Raw genomic sequence first — 19,933 nt, forward strand, 5'->3', positions numbered from 1 at the left:
TTTATTAGTATTATGAGAAGTACCGATATGTTGTTAGACAATACGTGGAACTAAACGATTCTTTTTGTGCACCGTAACGGTTATTCGAAGAGCTTTATATTTAATTTTGGGACTATTGACACCTATAGTGTAGACTTGTCATTGACATCTAGAGAACTCAGACTGTTTCACATACTTAACTGTACACCACTCAGTATTATGGTTAAAAGAGCAACAAGTAGCGTCAAACTAGTCAAACGTTGCATCTATGATACTTTAGTTTTCAAAGTAAACCATGATGAGACAAACAAAACTTTTCTGGTTACATCATACTTATAGAGAACTGAAAATTTGATTTGGGATGCCTTCACACTTGAAAAGTATCAACTTATGTCTAAGTTGTCCACTGGATATAACTTATTCAATGACTATAGGAATCATATCTGTTTTATTATACGTTATAATAATAATTTCACCACTGATAGTGAAAATAAATTTATAACTAATGTGCATGTTCAAGTATTCTGTTGTTCATGAATAACAATATTTTGACCTTCAAATCAAGAGATAATCACTAACACGACAGTTACTTATGCTTAAATGGTTAACAATAAACATTTCAACACTTTCATGAACCTGATAAATCCTTCCCATAAGAACCTGTTGAATGAATTAAGTTGAGATTATGTAAGTCACATATATCATTTACAAATAAAGGCTTTAATATTTTGACCGTGATAAGAAGAACCAAGATCATGAATCATAAACATAGTATATTTAGTTTGACCTTACAAATAGTGTCTTTTATTACAATTGATTGATCACTGGGTGGTGATCAATGTCATGCTTGTCAAGTCCTTATTAGTGCAGATCGAATGCTATCGATCATGTTGCAATGTGTCTTTTATTCTCTACAAAATTTTAACCTTCATTAGATTTATTAGGATTGTAAATATAAAGCTGTTGTGTTAAAAATAGATCTAATTTATTGTTAACTTGTGAGCTAAATTATTCTGTTTCCTCCGATATTTACAAAAGATGAAAAACAATGCTTATTTAAAGTTCGTTTATCGTGATTCATGGGAATAAATTGAAAGCAATTCATCTTTACACCGAATAGCAACCACTAGTTACACTAATGAGTACCATTTTGTATAAAAAGCAACGTAACCTCAAAATGAAACTGGGTGTTACTCACTTGTATTATCATAAATTATTGTTTATAAAATAATCGTTATTCTTTGTGATTAATGAAATTTCCCTAACAGTTTATTATGCAATCTGATTTTGTTTTCTAATGAGTTACTTAGTTTTTAAAATCCCTATAAATACGACTATGTATTTACTAACATTAACTAAAGGAACGTTTCGTGAGATAACTGACAAAGTTTGTACTTGAACAGTTAGACATTAACTTCCTAACCTCATTCCAGTTCCTATATTTCTTCAACTCTCGAGAATTAAAGAGGAAACAAAAGCCAAGAAGTGTAAAAAGCTTAATCTAGAAGGTTAGTTAATGTAAACAAAACAAAAGTATTAATGGGTCTACATGTGACGATGCAATTCTATCAGCTTCTAGAAACACGTTAAAATTATTTTCATAAAATTTTAAGTATCCAATCAGGAAATCACGAAATCCATTTTTCGCTAGAATCAATAAAAAAATTTCAAGAACGTTGACTAGACAAAGCAGATTCACTATTTTCATATCTTCTCGAAACGTTTTTGAGAATCTGCCAAGGTCTGTCAAATGAAATCTAGCTAGAAAAAAACTTCACAATCCCAAGTATATAAACGAACACTAATCATTAACTTAGAAGAAATAAGCATTTGAGAGAACTCTCAACGTTGACGTGGAAAACTATGGTCTATGAATTCGGTCAAGTTTACGGTAAGTTCTAACTGATTGACTACATTAGATTAGAAATAACGTATGGACAGTTGATGCTATAGACCATTCAATCTTTACTTGATGGTTGAAAGTGTTCCGCTTATTCGCAAACACAACGTTTATTTGGACAAAGATGGATAATTTAATTGGAATATGTACTAACACACATGAAGAATCATACGGGTTATATTCTGTTCACTCAACGAGAATGAGAATTATGTAATTGCTTCTCTGTGTCTCTTAATATCATTTTAGTTTAATGTACAATATTATAACCGAAACATTGTCTAAATAAACAAGTACCTAGCCTTTGTGCAAACACTAACAATCTATTGAAAATTATTTAACAGTCACTTATATGTCAATTTAAAAAGTTTGAACTTATTTTAACCCTACAATAAACAGTCTATAGTATACAAAAAATAAACTGAAAAGACTAAATGAAATTTTTGTAGGGATTAATGAAATTTTTATGTGGATACGTATATAGGTAATGTATATAAACAACAAACAATATTTCTTCTAGATGACAACCCACTCATAGGTTACCACGGTAACAAATGCTATATCTAATTATGATTATCGTCTAATACTGATAACTATAGCACACCGTTATCGGTATTTTACCATTTTGTTCTGCCTTTTCTGATGTCTTGCTTTTCGTTCAATCACTTTTTAACTATTTTTTTCTTTCCTAAGTAGTTTCAGTTGCTAAAAGGTGAATGTATCTAATGGTTATTGAATATATATATATATATATATATATATATGACATAATCAATGTACGTAACAACCTTCTTGTCTCGTACTCATTTCCATAACACTAAAGAAAAATCTTAAATAACTGGTTTATATTACGTTCAAATTTTTTGATATTTTTACTTTGAAACGTTTTCTGTTTAACATTCTACTTAGTGCATACGTTGAATCAGTATAAAATTTGGTTCTTTGGGGTAATCAAATTTAAATTTTGACTATATGGAAGAGTATGTAAAGAAAAAATCAATTTTTCTTTGGCTAAGCTTTTTAACGAATAATGATGACTGAACAGAAAAGAAATCTAGTGTAAATAAATTCTTCTAGGTATCAATGCCAATGTTGAACTTGATGGCTTCAAATAAATTGAGCATTAGGTAGAAAGCTAAAGACTACCTTGATACGTAGTATCCAGTTTGGAGAATGTAAAGCTCTGGAAATCTAAATTGAATAATTGTCACATCTTACATCACTTAAATTATAGACAAATCACATTTTAGATCCTTATATTATCCTTGTCCAGTGAATTCACGATTTTATATTTGTTAATAACTTGAATTTAGTCATGCGAAAATAGAGAAACAATTATATAAGCAAATACAATTGTTTATTGTTAGACGATCAAATAACTCATCTTCAAGATGAAGCTATCTGATTGTCATCGTAATTATGATGAATATGCAATGATAGACTTACCATAGAATCGAACGTTCAAAGTGCATCAAAGTATAGAACATAATATACATATTACAAACCGATTATTATCTAATCGTGTGATATGTAAAATAAGAAATTTCGTATAAAACACCAGGATGAAAGATATACGAATAAGGATATCAAAAATGTAAGTCGAAAAATGGTTAATTTATTCACAAACTTTACCTTGACAACAAACAATGATAAAAGAATTACATAGAATAAAACTGTTAATTTGAATCTTCATAGCTTTTGACGAATGTCGATTATAACTTCAAGTAAATTCGATGAAATATGATAAAATGCAATTCACAACTGTTAGCCAATATCAAAATTAAGTAGATGATACACTAAGTCAAATACTTTCTACAGTAGAGTTTACTTTACGTTCTCACAATTATATAATCGTGTAATACATTCAAATATAAACTTAAATAACTAACATTTTAATTCATGAATATGAATGGAAATTACTTTTGCGTGGATATTCTACTTTCGTTTTATAATATACAAAATAATCTGTCTGATAAAAAAGCTCTAATGGATATTGATTTTATTTCTTGAAAGCAATTTTTATTTACCTGATTTATATCAGTTAACTATGATAGTTTTGCTTATGAGCAATGAATAGTGATAAAGATTGTAAAATCAACCATTTATGTTTGAGCTAGGGAGTTTAGCAACTCACTTTGTCACATTCTATAAAAACGCAGATAAAATATTAACTAAATGAAAAGAGAATGATACTCAACATTGTAATGGATTGCATTGAAAAGTTAAATGTATGTGACTCATTTCAAACGAAACGGATGGAATTAAAGGGACATAAATTTCAGCAGAGATTTATGGGAGTATTTGTGTCACTGTAGCTGTTTTATACTCATTTTCTTTGTTTTAGGGTCTCTAACGTTATGTAACATTTGATGTCTCTAGCAGTGATCAAAAAGCCTACATCTCATCAATCGGCTCAAATATGTTCATGATAACTCTATGAACTAATGTTAGATTATGCCCGACAACCGATAGCTTTCTTTACATCTACTACTAGTGCTATTCTCCGTAGCATAGAACGCTAACTCAAGAGATGCGTCAAGACGTTCAGTGTTTGTCTCAGTTGCTTTGCTGAATGACGGTATATAAATTAAGTAATTGGTTTATCATTTTTACTTATAATATCAGAATCACTGAATTGATAGTTCCACCACATGCGAGAAGTTTTTCAAAGATACATCTGATCACGTATGAACCATCTAAGTATTTATTCCATTTCGTAATCAGTTGTAAAATAGTGCAAAGTTAAACTACTTCTCAGTTAAATTTCCGTCTGTTATGCAGCCAGGTATCGCGTGTGTAGCATCATTAGCAATACTCTGTAAAAGATGATCGTTTATTTTTCTATCCATGAACAGATATAATGACGTAAAAAGATATAAAGTTGAGAGTGTTTTGCAGTTTGTTAAATCCAATGTAAATCCAAGGGTTTTAATAAATTATTGATGTGCAACGTGTGCTACCACATAGCGTTTCCAAAAGGCATCGTGTGCATATTCCTATAAATAATTAAAAAAGCTTTACAAATTTAGTTGAATATTGATAGAAATATTTACCTCATAAGTTTATTTATTTTGATCCCAGTAAAGTGCTGTAAGTCAACATGATAAACTTTTTATTTTCTACCATTTAGTGCTTATCTAAATGATGCTGCTCCATGAATAATAATCATTGATGAATTATTGGATCCAGAGACCTTCTAAACTTGAACGAATTTCTACAGTTATGATGATCATATACTTCAAACATTAAGAATTATCAACAAATATTAGATGGATAAATCAATTATTTATTCTGTTTGTAATAGCTATTTATTAAAAAACACAAGTTGATTTTATAAGAACGTAGATGGCTTTTCAAATAACATTCATTAAGTAAATGATACTTGACGGTACTACAAAACTTATTGATCATCGAAGATTTAATGATATACAGCTTTATTAAGATTCTTTAAGTAATTAAACACCAAAGGCATATTAATTGAAACCTTCGTGATCCTTATCTGTTGTGTATACTAATGAATATTACTGCAGCTGGAAGCTCATAACCATTTAGGGTGAAAAAAAATGTATTTAAATAAATTCTGGATGATTTTAGTTCATATCAGTATGTAATTCATCTAGCCTAACAGACAACTTTAACAGACAATTAAATTACTTGGAAATTCAAAATGTTTTACTCAAGAGAATAGTATTTCTTGAAAATATAAAATAAACTCAATCCATTCATCTGTAGACAAGACTACAACATGACAGTTATATGTCATTAGGTTTTCTAGATGAGCTATAACAAACACAAAAAGAGGAAAAGTGTCAATGACTACATCATTCTTAGAAGCGGTAAAAAAACCAATACTAAGATAATTCCGTTACTATAGTAAACGAAAACCTGTAGATCATTGTATGGTATTAGGCAAAATAAGTAAGAAACTTCCTATACAATTAAATTAGATTTATTTATTCACTAAATAAGCCTAATACAATCTATATTAGAAATTTATACAATAGTATATTTAATGAGGAAGTTATAAAATATATATCCATGGGAGTAAAAAATGTCCCGTTTATTGATTGGTTGCCTGGGGCCAATCGATAACCATTGTCGTGAAGAATATACAACAGACTGATTTAAAAAGTTCTAAATTCATTAGATAAGTATTAACCTGTTATGTTATCTAGCTTCTAAATATGCTTATTCAGACATAAACTTTTGTACTTAGGAATGATTTCATAAAATCTGAATGTCATTCAGTTAAGAGCTTCAAATTAATGAGGCAGAATCAATGAATTCAATGTCTTGCTCATTTACTAGTCAACTACGTTCTTTTATTTCAAAACAATCAACTGACAAATATTCAGTTAATTATTTTCACTATCAAGTCATATTCAAAAGAAACAAATTGCCAGTTCATAATTAGTCGATATTATGCTAATACATCTGTAGTATTCATTTATTTTTCTTTTAACATACATGACTACAGAACTGTATGTTGTTAGTTGGATTATGTTAGGTTTTATCAATTTTTTACACACTAATTTTATTAACGTCAAATCCATTTTTATACTATGACATTCTCTTGTAGAAGTTCGATGTATCTGATGACAATCTAGAATGTCTAACTTTAACTAGTCCACGAAATTGTGCTACCATATTCCACTGTCTTCAGTTGGTAACTGCCTCACACCCAATACGGATTAGCTCCACTGGTCACGACTTCTCTCTCGAACTCCGAGAAGTACCCCTCTAAGCTAGACACTAGTAAGCATAGTGTATTTATTAATATGGGTTGGTGGAGATTGATGAGTTTCTGATTGAGATCATAGTATAGGACTCTTCAGAAGTGCCCATCTCCGGCCGCTCAGTGCTTCCAGGTTTTCAGCTGGTGGTCTAACATTGATCGAATCATAATCTCAATGGAAAACTCAACAATCACCACAACCCTATACTGGTGACAATCTAGAATGATAGAATTGTGAAAATACGCCATAGAGAAAGAAATTTACAAGACTCATTTCGAGTCTGTAAGGAATTGAAAGAAATCGTTCCCTTGTACTCTACAACTTTTTAAGGACGGTTTTTAAACAGAACAGATTTCGTTTTATTTTAGAGAATCATAAGAATCAAAAGCGCATAATAACCGAAATGTTAGTCAGTGCATTTCAATACATGGAAAATGGAAATTTGTGGAAACATCAAGCCCTAATAAAAACAATGTGAACAAGTCATAAATTAATCATAGATTACTTCCAGTGACTACTGCAGAATAATTCGACTAATTATTCAAAGCTGTCTGGGTGAGTAGACTTCATGTTCTTCTAATGTTTAAATGTCTTTAGATAATGCTTCTTGAGTTCCATTTCACACAACCTTTCCTACGTTTACATGGCTTGAAAACAAATATTCTGGAAATTCAAAGAAGTGAATTGTTATAATGATACTTTCCTAAGAAAGGGTACTGTTAAGAAATTATAGACTAAAAAATAAAGTTTAAGTCACTGATTATAAAATCTAGAAATGACAGTTTGGATCTTTACTAAGGATCTACTTAAAGCCTAAAATAGTCTTATCCTTTGTGACTTTAAACCATTTTCAAATCATGTGAATGTAAATCCTCTCTGTATAAAAATAATCTATTGGATGTCTAATATTTATTAAGCCTTAGAAAATCTAAGTAGATCATTGAAATCGAATATGAAAAAATATATACATAACTCCTATCGGTACTTTTAGAATTTGTATCCGTATAGTTTTATTAATACATTTTTTCTCAAATAGTGTGTTGATAATGTGTTTTAAGAAGTATACTGACAATTGTATCTAAAATAAATTTAAAACATGTCCTGTTGTACTTGGAAGACTTATGAACACGTTGGAGTACGTATAATCTCATGAAGCAAAGATTATGTTCTATTTTGTAGTTAGTTTTTAAGAAGCTTCGGACATATACTTTATTGAAGATAATAAAAATTTACGTTATTAAAATTTTAGTATATAATCATCCGACTATAATTTGATATAAGAACCGCCAAGAAAAAAATTTTTCAAGAGTTCTGTGTAAATCGATAGAAGTGACTGTAGTCACTGTGATGGGCATCAAACAAAAGTTGTCAGTAACCGCAATAAAAAGATGATTTCAATAGACGAAATCAACTGGAATAAATAAGATACCAAGGCATAAATCGTGAATGTGATCAAGTATACAGTATTTAGGTTCTGGGAAATAGTTATGATCTAACCGCAACTAGACCCAGTCTTTATCAGCGTGCATACTGTAGCAGACAGAAAGGCATTTCAAATTTGTCAATACAACTAACTATGACTGCATTAATTTTCTGTATGATTCACACTGAATTTTCAGTAAATGCAGTATATATTCCCTACATTAAAGTTAAGCTAAACAACTTTCGTATATCATGAATAAATTATTATTTGGCTGGTTGATTCCTGGAGGTGTTTACACCTACCTCATATTTCACACATGGGAATAAATGATTTAACATATTCATTTACAGGAATATTAATGCTTACACTCAAACTAAATAGAATTGTTAATGCGACTGATAGCAGTAACAATGGTTTATTATTTCTGCAAATTTGATATGCCAATTCAGAAAGATATTGTAATTATTTACCGTGTTGCTCTTATTCCAGTCGACAATAACTTTCAAATGTAAATTAATTTTTGATTATCTAACATATGAAATACATTGTAATCATGTATTGCCCAATCTTCTTAAATGTTTATATCAAATTCATCTGTAAGTAAATGATCTTTATGTATAAATGACAAGGGATTAAGTTCACTCTTTCACAAAAAAGTCTCAAACTTATGGTTAACTCAGGAAAAAACATGTTTGAGATTGTTCAATCATTCACACGTGTTGAAGGCTAATTTCATTCAAGGAAGTCAACTGAATTGTTATAAATTGCAACAGTGTTTGGTTAGTCTTGATTCATTGAGTTATTGTTTAATAACATTAGAGAAAACACTTTCTCTATGAACTTCAATTACATGTACAACTCAGTATGCATTAATGAGTATATTAGTGAATATTTTATACATCGAAATGATTTACTGTAAATGTCTAGTTTTACACGAGTTATTATTTTAATGCTAAAATAAACTGTTATTTCAATCTATTCATATAGTGTGTTGTAAAGCATAAAACTTGCAAATGACTAGGACAAAATTCAGTGATGTATAACTCCGGTATCAGACGATTCACAATACAGTCCAAGCATAATGCAGTTTATCATCACTCATTTTTTCCTTAGTGTGTTCCGTGATACTGTAAAACGTACCTATGATGTTGTTTGAGAAGTGACATGTAAGAGACAATAAAAATAATTACTCATATTTGTTAAGCTAGTAAGTATGTTTGCTGAATAATTTTCTGTAACGAACCGAACTCAATATATACCATTTCAATAATCTTCGCATAGTTTAATATAAGTGCAGTATAATTTGAGTTTGGCTGTCAGTTTATATTGATTTCATGATAGATCACTATCATTGTAAGTGCTTTAAGCATCCATGTCAAACAGGCTAGACGTTTAACTTACAGAACGATTTTCGACAAAAAATTGTAAATTATGGTGGATTTCAGTAATTTTCACTTATTTTACTGTTGATTTTCTAAACTGATTACCAAACATCATAAACAACAAGAAACAGTCAATAGATGATGATAGGTTTGCTTTCTCAGGAATCACATGGAAACATATTGATTTACGTCAGACCTACTATTACTGTGCTATTTTTAGATCTAATCAATATAACGTCTATCGAAAAATAGGACTTCGACTAGTCTTAACGGAATAAAACTAAATGTAAAGTTTAATTTTTTAAACAGAAATATTTGTTAAAAGAAAGATAAAAAAACAGTAAGGCAAAATCCCTAATGGTTCCAAACCTGGTACATAGTAGCATATTGTTTAAATATTTATGACATATTCTTAAAATAACTATAAGTTACTATTTTTACTGATGTTGTGAAAACTAAATTGTTTTTTGAGTATGAAACTAAAGACGGAGATTTTGTTAGAGTTTTTTCCATAAAATTTACGACAGGTTGAATGAATGTGATAGTTTCAATTGAGTGGTCTATTAGGGAAAATACTGTTAGAAAATAAATTGATAAGCGAAAATAATATAAAAGTTGGCGATTTACTAAATATTCTTGTATTTCATTGTCAAAGTTCTTTTCTGCTAACCATCCGGAAAGATGGCCACGCAGATAAAGTAAAATGTATCACTGTATTTGAGCCCTAAACTTCAGATGGTATTCAACTATTTTCGCATATCTTAACTCACCTTCATTATCTTTAGATGTATAAGATGATACTACTAGCCATGTTGTTTATTGCTGGTAGTTAAGAATATTTTTGAAACGGTTACATTGAAGAAAGCTAAACTCATCATACATTATAAATTCTTTCAAGATTAAACTGAAGTAAAACGATTTCATATATATATGGTCAGGACTACCTGCTAATCGATTCTACAATGCTTGCTAATGACTGATTATTCATCATTACTTCAACTATTCTATATTTCTTATATTCTAGTTATTCTAATATATAAATGAACATATAAATTAAGTATTTAAGAAAAGCAGAATAAAGATTACATAATTTATGGATTATTTGGCTACTGAAAACATTCATAATTTATATCACACTTTTATACTCAAACGCTTTTGTCACATTAAAAATTTATTTAACAAGTATTGCACTGTTTAACTGGGGTTTATTTTCTTATGTAACACAATTTATATAAAATGAAATTGTATTTCATGTTCATGTTTTCATAAACAGAAAACAAATCAAAGTGAAAGTGGACTTATAATTTCTTCGTTAATATTATCATAATCCCATAACTGAGGGATAATGATGGGACAAAGTTTTATATACTGTACACCTTTTTGGTAAATAAATTCTTTAAAACAATGGATATATCAATAAAGCCTAAATTTATATTCAAGGGCTATTAAAGAAGTTCAAAATAAACAATTGACTACATTATAGACTCATTTAGACTTATTAGGATCTTAGATCTTTCGTTCATTTCATCGGTTTTTTTGAACTTTGAAGTTATTTATTGGGCTTAATCATCAGAATAGCTACTTCATATGTGTGCTGCACCGATATCCTCATAGTAATTCCATTGAATTTTTTATCACTTATTTGCTGTAATTTAGACAATCAACCTATTATGTAAAATTATGTGTAAGTCTGATTAAAAGCACTCTGCACCTCAATGTTTATCTATCCTCCCATTGATTGTAAATATGGACAATCAATAACTTACCCACAATAAATTAACATCCATAAAATGAATATAGATATTTTGACTTTCCACTAGCCCAAATTTACTTCGTAGCGTGCTTATCTCTCTTGTATCTGTGGATTTTATTAATTATTTACAATATACTCTCCTAGCAACTAGTGTTCTGGCTTTTGAATATTCTCAAGTAAATTCATGGTACTACTGATTGGCTAAAATACTCAGTTAACAAGATATCATATATTAGAGTTAAATGGAAAGAAACTAACCTCTACATCCTTTCCGTAACTTCGTTATAAAGTAAATTATGAGGTGATTAATTCAATACAGTTCGATATAATTCCCAGGTTTCTATTTTGTTAAAAAGGAAGTCAATTACTTCACTTAGAAATTCGTAAATTTTAAATAAGTTCCAAAACCTTTTTCTGTTTGAAATCTAATCTATGAATTTAACTCAAACACTTAATAAACTGTAATGAAATAGTTAAATACGTGGGAAGTATTAAATTTATTATGTTTATAACAAATAGACACTGTTAGGCAAAAAAATATTTTATTTTACTGTATTGATTTTTAAAATTTTTTCTATTACAGAATCTAATCTAATCTAAGAAGAAGAAGAAGAAAAAGGAGAAGAAGAAGAAGAAGAAGAAAGAATACAAATGAATGTAGTCGACCATATTGACATGTTGCTAATCTTATCTGTTTAAAAGAATATAAATCACTGTTCATTATTTTACTATGATGTAAAGTAACTAAGCGTTGAGAATATTGATAAAAAGCACAGTAAATATGAATAAAATTACTCTTTAAAATGATGAATATAAATATAAAAACTTTTTTCACCATTACTAATCTAAATTTCTTTTTTTTTAAAAACTGATGCAAAGATGGATAGTGACTAGCAGTGGACGCGTGTTCTATTGGGACACGTCAGCTGGATGTATCTGCATCTCCGAGTTAATGTTCACTCTGAAGCTCAAACCCAGTACCGTTCGCTTTTAAACGCGAACACGTTATCCACTTAGCTACTGAGTTTTGATAGGCACTTTCTTGTGCAATGGGATGAAGTTAAAATTCACTTGGTATTGTTTGTTTGAATCTTCCTATTGATGTTTAGAATTACAATTGATCAGTGTCTTATTGGCATATGTGCATCAACTCTGAGGTGTAGGTAAATCCAGCTAATAAGTTCCGACTAGACCGTAACGCGCGTCCTGGATTCCACTGCAAGCCACCATCCATCTTTGCATATAATGCTTGTGAACTAAGGCAATATCGAGGCAATACGCACAGTATGTACATATGCTAATAAGAGACTGATCAACTGCAGTTCTAAACGTTAATGGGAAGATTCAAACAAACAACAACAAGTAAAAAAAGAAAACTAGTACAAAATGAATAAGGACTTTCGTCTAAGTTTGATCGAATAGTTTCACAGTATTTGGGCGCCGAGTTGATGTGAGACATTAAAGAGAAAAAATGTAATGATAATTTTTTCTATTCAGTATTATCTGAATAACAGAAATTACATTCAACAGTTCTAATCAGTTGTCTTATCTGAATATGTTAACCAATTAACTGGAAAATGAGAATAACACAAGCTTTCAGTTACAAATATATTCTCCCTCTTTCAATTCATTCTTTTACCTTGTTTATTTATCTTCATTTTATACTCGCTGTGATATTTTTGATTCATATCATTTATAAAAATTATATGTATTCTTAATATTCACCAACCAAAGACAATATATAATGAATGAAAATTCTTTCCGCTTACGTATACACACAATATGTTATCTTAACACTTTTCGTTTGACACCATTTGTCTCTTACACAGTAACTCAAATACCTACTTTAAACATTTTTAACGTTGATTGAATGACCTATTCAGTATACTGTGAACCGGAAAACCATATACCTATTTATATTTGATAATTGTAATGTTTTTTTAATTTTCTTTGAAAAAGGCTTGACCAAATTGCCAAGCAAAACGCTGAACTTACTTCAAATTCTTTGACTGAGATTTTACAAATACATTCTTCCTTTTTAATGTCTAGTACTAAATGATAAAGAAAAACATTTTAACCGGAATTCTAAAAACACTTTAAACTCTGTAAATTATTCAAAAATGTTTCTTTTGTTTAAAACTTCAATGTTGTTATATCCGAGCGAAGATTAAATCACGAATAACTTCTGAGACATATTAATTGACTAATAATACCTACACATTCTTATGATATAACTATTCAATAATTAGATTATGCATATTTACATTCCTCTTATTATAAGCTTTATTTTCACTCATAATTTATTATTGTACGATTTGCTGCTCTTAAGCTATGTTCAGTTTATTGACTACTGCCTCCCACGTTCACAGCCACTTTTTGGCTTTATTGTGTGCAAATGCTATTTCCTATTTTGTGGTGCGTTGCGGTCTGTTTGATTGATATATAAACCCAGTATGTCGGAAATAAATGATTCGATTCGATTCGCATAGTGGAAATCGGTTTTGTTGTTCTAGACTCAAGTAGACGGGCTAGGCGGATATAGGACCAATAAGGACGCTAAGCTGCTCATACCGGTCGAACGTCATTGGTTTTGGCACAGTGCTAAGACTGTATAAGTCGTGTTTTGATTGATGGATAAATCACGTGATAAAAAGCCGGACATAAAGTCATAACAAATGTCATTTTCTAAAACGTATCATTTAACATACTGAAAGTACGTACTTCGTTTAGCAAGAGTTGAAAAATCTATTAGATTTTTGAATATGAAGAAGGTTAGTTAAACTCAATCATTTATGTTACTGCTACCTTATTATGCCTATTTTTCACCAAGACATTAAATTCATTGTGTTATATCTCTACCCAATATCTTTTCAAAGAGAAACAATAACTTCCATGAAACGAAGTGAATATGAAAACTGGTGGTGATTAGACTATTTTATGTATCCTCTGTGAAAAATGTTTATTGTTGTTCATTGTCAAACTTGTACATTGATACATTCGTATAATCTATTCAGCATTTCTGTATATGTTACTAGTTTTTATATTAATGACAACTTTATGTTTATTGAACCTACTTTATTCGAGATTGACCACATTCACTAATGCTGTACTGCAAAATTGTAACATTTCAACTTGAGTATCCTTCATTCATTTCATTATTTAAAGTTCACTACTAGTTTTGTTTCAAATTTTCATTTCAAAATAACTTAGATATCAGTTTTTTCTAGGAAAACGTATACTTATTTTATTGTTGTCACATAGTCGTTCATGTCAACCTAATCATCTCTGTAAAGTGATGTAAGTTTGATAAACATTATTATAATGCATTCCTTCATTCTAAGTATATGACAGAAAAGTAAATGTCACACAAATATGTTGAATAAATTGATAATTCGAACAAAATAATTCAAATTCAATCATTCATAAGAAGTGAGTCGTACGAAGGTATAATGTAAAATCATTATTCAGTTTAACTACTGTGCAATCTCATAACAGATGCGATTAGGCAAGTCAGAAGACTAATTGGGATGTCTACACATAAACGAAAAGCAACATATCTTAGATTTTTAGTGAGAATAGATGACATTGAAGAATATAAGTTAAAATTTGGAACTAAAGAATATATCCCAATGACTGTATTACTTACTTAATTACACATGTTACCCCTCATGGAAGAGCGCAGGCCGACCACCAGCATTCTTCATCTAACTCTGTCCTCGACAATCCTTTCCAGTTGTTATTAATACCTTACATATCTGTCTCTAATTTCCTGCACTACTTGTTCCTTGGTCTTCCACTTTTCCATTTACCTTCAGGATTTCAAGTTAGCACATGCTTCGTAATGCAGTTTGATTATTTTCACAATGTATGGCCTATCCAACATCAGCATTTTTTCATAATTTTCTCATCAGCTGGAAGCTGGTTTGTTCTCTCTCACAATGGACTAGTTTTGATGGTAACCTTCTGTGAGTCAGTTTTAAAATTTTAAACAGCAGTTTACTAATATTCATGTAAATATTTTAGAAAACAAAGTATTCACTCACTACTCTTTCAAATACCTTTTAAAAAATTTATTCCAAGTATCCAAAATTATTTTACTTTCTCAGCAACTAAATTTGCGATAGATTATAAACATTTCGTGAAAGTAGACAGGAAAACGCGATTAGCAGATAAACAATTAAATAAATCTGAAACAGGAAACGTTTTACCTGTAAATATATGTCTTGATGAATCATGAGCAAGAGACCTTGTTTAGTTGACCTGTTCATCATAATAAGTGGTTGATTATAGTATAACTGTATTAGTACAGAATCTGAAGTTTCTGGAAAGACACTTACTTTGTTAAGATGTTACCTTTACATTTGTTACCCATTTTAAATTGAGTCTTTTTCACTATATCCACGTATTTAGTTAAAAATGAAACAATATCCTGATAAAAAATCGTGATGAATTTGTAATACCCTAACGAGGCAAAAACCAAATTTTTGTTTTGGAAAGTTTCAGTGAGTTGAGTAGTTTTAGCAGACTATATTCATCCATCTGATATTAAAACTGATGAGGTTAGTGAAGTCATTTATCCAATCTCTTGAAATGTACATATCTTTAATCATCTGGATTAAATAGTGCTTGGAGTTTTTTACAGATTAAAAAGTTTTTATTGTGAAGCGATATAAGTTGGAGGAATGTAGGAGACATGATAGCTTTATTTCTTTCTAATTATGAAGTCTTAGAAGTGCTTCCCAGTCCTTTCTTATTCTAAATGGTTCTTAGAACATAATCAATTATTAATAGAAACTTCCTCACTAACACACTACGCCTAAAATATTCTAGACTTAAGGTCACTTAATGAAAAACTTTTTATCCGTTATTTGAAAAAAAACAAGTTCAGTTCTCAATTAAATTCACGAATCTTATAGTTTCTTAATAATGTACTTCCAATTATATGTAACGTACAGTCGCATATCTATCAGTACAATGTCACTGGCTGATGGTTTTACCTTTAATAAAAGTTCAGTGTTTCGTGTTTAAGTATATATTTGCCATATTGAAATATATCCTCTTCACGTCCAGAGAGAAATATATTTTGTAGTCCGGTATCTGACTTCTGTTTGATAGTACGAATATGCTATGAACATAAATCTTCAAGTTGACTCCTTGTATACATAATCTATCTGTTACGTCTTTTCAGTGAAAATGGTACATGAAATGCAGTCCTGAATAATCTAACCACATTCGTATGTTCAGTAAAACCGACAACAAAGTGTGTTAATAGATAACTGAAGAGTCTTAACTCTACAAATCAATAGAGTAAAAAAAATATGCATCAAGAACCTGTTAGCTTTCCAAAGATATTCAAAATTTCAGCTAAAATACAAAGAGAGAAAAGTGTAATAGTCGCATTAATGGCTACCTGCTGATCAGACTTTTTTGAAACTGTTTAGATACTGTTGTGTATGCTTCTATTCTAATGAAGTAATTATTCATCCAAATAATAAAATGTGTACATATGCTTTGTAAAATGTCCCGAGACCTATTACAACTTCAAATGATATAATATACAAGCGGAAACACCATAAAGGTTATCCGTTTTAGAGAAAAACGAATTAATACATTGGTGGGGAAGTTAAGAGAGATTAAATCTATCAAGCACTTGAGTGCTTTGAGATGAACTTCCGTGTTGTGATATACACCTGAAGACGTTCTACAGCTTTGAAAAGGATCCAGTATGCCAGAATAATAGTTCCATTGACTCAGAGGATTTTAATGATCTCAAGTGGCTTCGTCAAACTCGGAGCGGGTCTTATGACAGCTTACTTGAGACTGGGATGTGCTGGGCTGTGAATTCCCACTACGCAAACTTTCCAGGCTCAAGCACTATGAAGGAAAACTGTGACGCAACAAGAAATTTTGATCTAGTTCGTGTCTGGCTGTTCCGTATTATCTTTCATATATTGAGGCTCGATACCTAACCGAGTCCCCAAAATGGATGTCGTACAGAAACCATAATTCCATAACATCTACTGCATACCTCATCGCGGAGCAAGATAGCATTTGACTAATTTAGAAGGGTCATTATTAAAATATACGTTTAAATAATTGGGAATGTCAATTATGTACAAAATATTTAGCAAAAGATGACATAATTTACCAAACAATAAATGACTATTTTAGGATAGAGGCCATAAAGTGGTCGATATCTTTCCATTTCTTCTTGTTTAAATTGACACTTTCATTTAAAATGAAACATTTTGTGAGAGTTATTTGTTTATTACTCTTAACATGAGCCAATATCATGTTACTTTATTCATGTAAATATCCCAGTGCACCTGATTTGCCTTGAGTCCTTTTAAAAATTTTTCTATCATCAACTATTATAATAGTAATTCCTATGCTATTTATTTACTAGGATAGATTACTTCCATTGATTCTCATTCAAACTGTATGAAGAGGTAAGAATGTTCCTGTTCATAAAAATCTCAGTCAGTTTCTTCTAATTGCTTTCACTCTATTTGTATTGACTATCTATTTTCTGTATAAAGTGACCACGGTAAAAAACGATATCACTGAATCGTTCACTGAAATCCGATGGTATTCTAATATTGTGTGTGGTCTAATGTAGTGTAGAGTTGGTCAGATTTTCTATTCACGGTAATCTATTTGAGGACTATTTCTTTGAAAATTGGATTTTATAAATACTATACTTTTTAATTTAATTTGTTGGAATCGTGAAATTAAAGCTAACTATTGACCAATTGATAGTATTACTTGATATATTTCATATTGTATTATATTCATAAAGAAAAAATACCAGTGTCGATTAATTTTTGTAAAAAACTGCACATTATGTTAATCCAGGGTCATTTGTTATTGAATGATAATTTTATTGACTTCTATTCAAGAGGAAGATGGTGTCATGGAAACGAGCAACTGTTTATGAACTTAACCGGAACTAGTAACAAAATCAACTTGATAAGAGTACTGTATTTTCTGTTTGTTCATTCCTGAAAAACAAATTACATAGCTTCTTTTCGGATACTGTACTAAATTTTTTTTTCCAGCTAACCATTTTCATGAAGACGTCATATTTAGACAAAAATCTCTGGAATGTTCAGTATTTTTGTTGGGATATTCAGAAAAATATTCCAAAAATTATCCTGTTAAGTCTAACGCTATCCTTGAACGTGAAATGGTGTCATTTTCCTATTGGTGAATATTTATTTCACGTGTCATTTTCCTATTGGTCAATATTTATTTCACGTGTCATTTTTCTGTTGGTCAATATTCACGGTAGTCCTGACAGTATAAATATGCATTTATCTGTAAAATATTATTCCTATTCTTATTCTTCTCCTGACCCCATAGACAATTTCCATCTACGGTTCGTGTTCTGATATATTGGAGATTGGGAACAGTATTGGGGTCGTACTGGGATATCTGAAGTTGGTCAGTCGGTAGAAATTAGAGTAGCCACCCCGCAGTCCACAATAGTTTTATATTGATTCGAAACAATATTAAAAATAATTCGTTTTTTCCAGTAATTTTTCTTCAATGTTCTACAGCTAAATAAGTCATCGAAAAAACATTTTGGTTTGAATGTTTATTGATTTACTTTTGTGTGTGTGTGTAAAATGAACCTAAGATGAAGTGAAAGTTTTGATTGAGGAAAAGAAAATGTAGGGTTTATGATTTACATTGTAGATAAGTTATCTAACTTATTACTTTAAATTTAATGGATCCATTTTTAGGATTACTTTATTTTCATAGTTTATGTTCCCTTAAATTTTACTTTTGACTTAGTTTCAATAACTTGAAAATTTCTTTCGATAATTGGGACATTTATATTTAATACATACATATAGAATAGTAAATGATAATTTCATTATACTCTGTACAATAATTTTATGATTGCTTAAGAAATATATCAAAACAAAAACTTCAAAATTGATTGAACAATCAGTGATTATTCTGAACTATATAGATTTTATGTTCGTTCAGTTGTTGATGTTGATGACTGAGATAAATTTCATTAACTTCCGTTAATATATAGACTTTCTGAATAAATGTATCTACATTGGTTTCATTCATAATTTTATGATAATTTTGGATTGTAGTTAAATAAAATTAAGCAGCTTGGTAGACCACGTTTTAACATTTAATCAATGGCTACTGAATTCAAACCCGAGTGAAAAAATTAATACAGAATACCACGGAATCGCATCTCCCAGTATTGTTCCATTGCCTTGTGGATTATACCTCAAAGTCAAAGACTCGAGTAGTGGCCCCTTAAAAAGCCACCTGCTTCAGTTTGGGTGGTCGAGTGGTATCCCAGCCCTCACATCAATCGAGTGATGAAGTGTGAGGCATATATATTTGGTGCCTGCTTGTATCAATCTTTATGTGTTTAAGTAAATAAGTAAACAGGCACATCCGGAAGTGTATATAGTAAGCAAATTTATACTCTGTTTTTTGTATTTATTTTCTGTTTATTAATCAATTATTGAAAAATTAGTTGAGATTTTTAAAACACTATGCAAACATTTGATATTAGGAAGTACGAAGTACTGTTGAACTCCCTTGGATGTACGCCTGACTAAACTATTTAGAATTCGTTATGATGTTAAGTGTTTTTTCTGTGGCAGTGGTCTCAATTCCCTTAGATAACCTTATTCAATTCTGTATCGGAGTTGTCAGTGTTCATTTAAACTGACTGGATGGAACTATTTACCAATTTTTTGACTAATCTACTTACATAGGACTCTAAAC

At 30.1% G+C, this 19,933-nt stretch overlaps 1 protein-coding gene across 1 annotated transcript in view; it reads left to right on the top strand.

Annotated features, from left to right (window-relative positions):
* MS3_00007598 (uncharacterized protein) overlaps window positions 1-11,943 on the top strand; it is a gene marked incomplete at its 5' end in the record, with an annotated part of 34,207 nt that extends 22,264 nt beyond the window's left edge. The window contains one exon of the mRNA XM_012945004.2: window positions 11,754-11,943. The remainder of the gene's footprint in view (window positions 1-11,753) is intronic.
* Between the last annotated feature and the right edge of the window lie 7,990 nt (window positions 11,944-19,933).

The sequence above is a fragment of the Schistosoma haematobium genome, chromosome 4 (assembly GCF_000699445.3).
Source record: "Schistosoma haematobium chromosome 4, whole genome shotgun sequence".
Lineage (NCBI taxonomy): Eukaryota > Metazoa > Platyhelminthes > Trematoda > Strigeidida > Schistosomatidae > Schistosoma > Schistosoma haematobium.